Consider the following 4735-nt stretch of genomic DNA (forward strand, 5'->3'; position numbering starts at 1 on the left):
ATGTTAGATTACTAAATGAATATTTAATCCCTTTAAATTAAAACTGTAATAGCAATTAATACAAATGAATTTAAACCAATATTAAGGATTCACCTGACTTACAGAAAAGAAATGGAAGAAGGAGGAAACTCCATTAGCACAAAAGTCAATGGTTACTACCACAAGAGCAACCAGATTACTTTCAGCTGCCTCTAAGTACTAAACGGTCTAAAGATGTATATACGGAGAAATAGATGTATTTCTACACTAAATATGAATTTGATTCTCTAACAAATCAGACCTAGAATGTGACTCAATTTTTATGTAGTTCAACAAGTAACATTTAGTAATCCTTGTTTAGTAACATTTTGTGTAAATATAAAAATCTCAGATATGTGAAATATTTTCTTCAAATCAGACTTCCATTTTTCACAGCATTATACATAATTAGAATTTTCAAACTTTAAATATTCCATGTGATTTTATATATCTGTACAGAAAGAATAAGATTAAAAAATTTAGTAAGATTAAATAGAGTTTGTAAAAATAGATTTAAGACATTTGTGTGCTCTTGCAAAGAGTGCATAGGACATTTCTGCAGCAATCAAAAAGGTAAAATCTTTCTAACTCAGATTTCAAGTTTCCTCCCATATTTGTTTTCATTCTAATCCCTGGAAATACTTTCAAGTTTTGATTTCTAGATGGAATATACTTTGTTACATATATAGTACACACATTTTATCTTTAAACCTGTGTATTCTCAAACCATTTTAAAAACCTGATCAGATTTAGCATGGTGATATGTCACAGAATCTGTAGAAGTCGTCCGTGCAAGATTAATGTTGCAATTTCTAGTGCACCATCTTGACAAACCAGTTAAAGACAGTTTTGGGCTATGCTTTAGTGAGGTTTCCTGCAGTCTTGGGATCATAACCATATAAGAAAGTAGCTGTTATTACAAGGATGGCTCCAAGGAAAAAGACACTCATTGGCACAAAATCTTGTAGCCAAAAATAGGATATCAGTGTTGATAATATTATAGACAAAGACGTTGCGAATCCTTTTAAAATATTATCCACATACTTAATAACAGCAGCCACTACATGGCCTCCAAGTGCCTGAAGAGCAACAACTATCCAGGTCAATTGGTTATATCCCTGAAAGAATCCATTCTTGGATACCAATTCTCCATCATAAATATATATAGCCATTAATCCAAATATACTCCCAAAGAAACCAAGCTGAATGTTTCTTATCCATACTGATTATTTAGTTTCTTTTAATATTTTCTCAAAATAAACACCAGCAAAGCCACTTAAAAAACATGCTGTGAGAATTGCCATGAGGCCTACAAACTGAGAGCCAACCGAAAGTTCCTTAGATTCAAGTTCTTGAGAATCTGAGGGCCACTGAACAAAAGCAACTCCTGTCATCAAAATTAATAGGGAAAGCCACTGGTACACATCTAATTTTTTACTAAGCATAGACACAGAATATAACGCTGTTGTAAGAATTTTCAACTGATACATGACCTGATAAGCAGCTGCATCTAGATCTGACAGAGCCACATAGAGCAAATTATTCTGAAGAGTATATATCCCTGTTGAAATAGCAAGTTTAAGTGTTTCCATGGGTTTATTAAGAATCTCTTCGTGTCGTACTCAGCTCAGTGCTCTTAGACTACACTTGTTGTCTTTGTAAACTAATAAAATACAGGCCATTATCTTCCACTACTGTGGAAGATAGATAACGTGGTCCCTCCTCTCTCAAAGACCTAGAATAACGCATAGTTAGAACCAAACTAGTAGTCTGAAAGACCAAAATTCCCAAGGAAAGGTATTTCATGTTAGCAGACATTGTTTTATCTTCAATTGCCTCCTGTGCAGCTCCTCTGGCTGTGCTCACTGTGGGCTGTGGCTCAGCAATGCTGGGCGACCCAGGCTGCCCAGCTGGGCTGGGTCCGCAGTGACCACTGACCTGCAGCGCTGCCAGCTCCCACCGCCATCGCTGTTGCCAGCTTGGTGCAGCCCAGGCGTTTGTATTTGTCTTTTTGAGACTTACTTATTTCACTAAGTATAATGGTTTCCAGGTGCATCCATTTTGTTGCAAAATACAGGATTTCATTTCTTTTTTATATAGCTAAGTAATACTCCATAGTGTATATATATCACATTTTCCTTATCCATTAATCAGTTGGTGGACATATGGGTTGATTCTATATATTAGCTGTTGTGAATTGAGCTGCAATGAACATGGGGGTACAGATAACTCTTTCATATGCTGATTTCATTTCATTTGGGTAAATTTCCAGCAGTCAGATGGCTGGATCATATGATAGATCTATTTTCAGCTTTCTGACAATCTCTATACTGCCTTCCACCAATGGTTGTGCTAGTTTATATTCCCACCAACAGTGGATTAGAGAACCCTTTTCTACCACATCCTCACTAGTATTACTTTTTTTTTTTTATTTCCGTATGAGAGCCATTCTAACTGGGATGTGGTGAAACCTCACTGTGGTTTTTGTTGTCATTTCCTCGATGGTTAATGACCCTGAGCATATTTTCATGTGTCTCTTGGCCATTTTATTTTCAATGGTTGAAGAATGACTATAAAAGTCCTCTGCCCATTTCTTAACTGGATTGTTTGTTTTCTTGTTGTTGAGTTTCTTGAACTCTTCATAGATTTTGGATATTAATCCTTCATCAGTTATATAGTTTTCACATATTTCAGCCATTCTGTTGGTTGTTTATTCACTTTGCATGTATATCCATTTGAATTCTAACATCATTTATTTTAAAAACTTGTCTTTTGCAACTTTGTCAAAAATTATATGAATATATCTTTGTGGGCCCTGTCGCTGAACATTCTAGTCTCCTCCATTGACTTGTATATGTATCTTTTCATCAATACTACGTTGTCCTGATTATTTTAACTTCAGAATAAGGCTTGAAATCAGGTAGGGTAATTTTTCCAACTTTCTTCTTTTTATTAAACACTGTCTTAGCTCTTTGTGTATCTTTACTCTTATAAATTCATTATAGAATCAGTGCCTTGAAGATAGTTTGAACTCAGTAAGAGTTTGATTATTTAATAATGACAGTTCCCATTCATTTAGTGTTTTCTAAATACCAGGAACATAAATCACTTCATTTGCACATTGTATCTGTGTGTTAAGAACTGTTTTTAATCTTCATTACACACATATGGCCCAGTATCTTGAACAAATGCCTGCAACTTGCAGGCAATTGCTGAGATTTTGGCCAAGGTGGAGCAAACTGACATAAGGCAATTTAGTAGTTCAGCAACTGTCAAGTTGTTTGGGAAATAGTGGAGGCCTCATGACCATTCTGCCCAGTGGTATTTTACAGGCATGTACAAGCATTAATCACTAAGTAAGCCCACATGGTTCTGCCACCTGTTCCTGAGGTCTTGGTAAAATCCCACTGTGTCCTGGGCACTATACCAGTTAGTAATTTATTACCTCTCCAAGCCCACCTTTATTTACTTTATGATACTGATATTTGACCCTAGAGACTCCACTTCTCCCGCACCACCCAGCTCCATGTCAAGCTCCACCAACATAGTGCACTGGAGGAAGACTGCAAGGAGAGAAGTCAAATAAAAGACTTTTTCTTTTTCCTATGTGCAGTTTGCTCCATGGCTGCAAGCATATCAGTATATGCAGAGTCCCATCAGCTTTCTCAGTTCAGCAGCGAGCTTCCTTTGGCAAACTTTCATCTGCAGAGCAGCAGGCTGCTCTTGAACTTCAGAAGCAGGTGCCCTGTGGCAAGCTGCTTTGTCACTACACTGGCTGCTCTCAGAATTCCCCAGTACACGCCCCCACTAAGTGTCTTGATTATCACAGAAGCACAGTGTGATCTGGGGGCAGCCACCACCTCTCCTGAGAAATCCAAATCTCTACCTTGCAGACAATTAGAAATTCTTTGTTCCCTTTTCTCTCAGCCCCAGGCCTCAGTCGCTTTCAGTATTTGCCCCTTCTTCATGCCTTGGAGTTCCCTTTTACAAACCCTTTTAATAGTTAAATATTATTTACATAATTAGTAATTCTTTATATTAAATGTTCAAATTGCCAGTGCTAATTCTCTCTTGAGTGAAACTCCAAGCAATGTATCAATTTCCTTGTACAAAATGATTTTCCGGAGGCCAACTCAATGACATCCTGACAACAAGAACAGCCAACTTACGGTCAGGTCATGCAGGAATCCTCTTGTAGTGAGAATCAACTACATGGGGTTGGTTCAGTAGTTAGGATGGTATCTTTGAGGGCTTATTAATCCTTTTTCCCAAGAAGAAATTAACTTATAGAAGATTTCTGTTAAAACACACATTTTGAGCAACAACTGTTTTGCTGATGATATCTTTCTAATACCTTTTCTGCTAATTAATAGTCTGCAGTATAGGTTTACAGAACATTATTTGAAGTACTTGCTCCAAGCCACTTTGAAGTGTAGACTACTGGTTTAGAATCTATCAAATTCTAAAATGCTTCCTAAGTAGTCATGGAGTATAGATTCTTGATCAGGAAACTTTATATGGTAGCTAAAAGCCCATACACATAGAGTTAGTGCTATGTTATATACTCCTATGAATCAACCTCTTTCTACCAAAATACTTTAAGATAAATCACCATTACAAGTTTCCTATTTAACACTAGGCTTGACAGCATATGGGATATCACAATGACTTGTTTTATCCATATTGGTTGAGAACATAGCTCAGTTCTACATAATTC

The 4735-nt window shown here is 36.7% G+C and overlaps 1 pseudogene; it reads right to left on the reverse strand.

Moving 5' to 3' along the window:
- Nucleotides 1-810: 810 nt before the first annotated feature.
- LOC100342585 (UDP-N-acetylglucosamine transporter pseudogene) lies at nt 811-1836 on the reverse strand (annotated as a pseudogene).
- Nucleotides 1837-4735: the final 2899 nt, after the last annotated feature.

The sequence above is a fragment of the Oryctolagus cuniculus genome, chromosome X, assembly GCF_964237555.1.
Source record: "Oryctolagus cuniculus chromosome X, mOryCun1.1, whole genome shotgun sequence".
NCBI lineage: Eukaryota > Metazoa > Chordata > Mammalia > Lagomorpha > Leporidae > Oryctolagus > Oryctolagus cuniculus.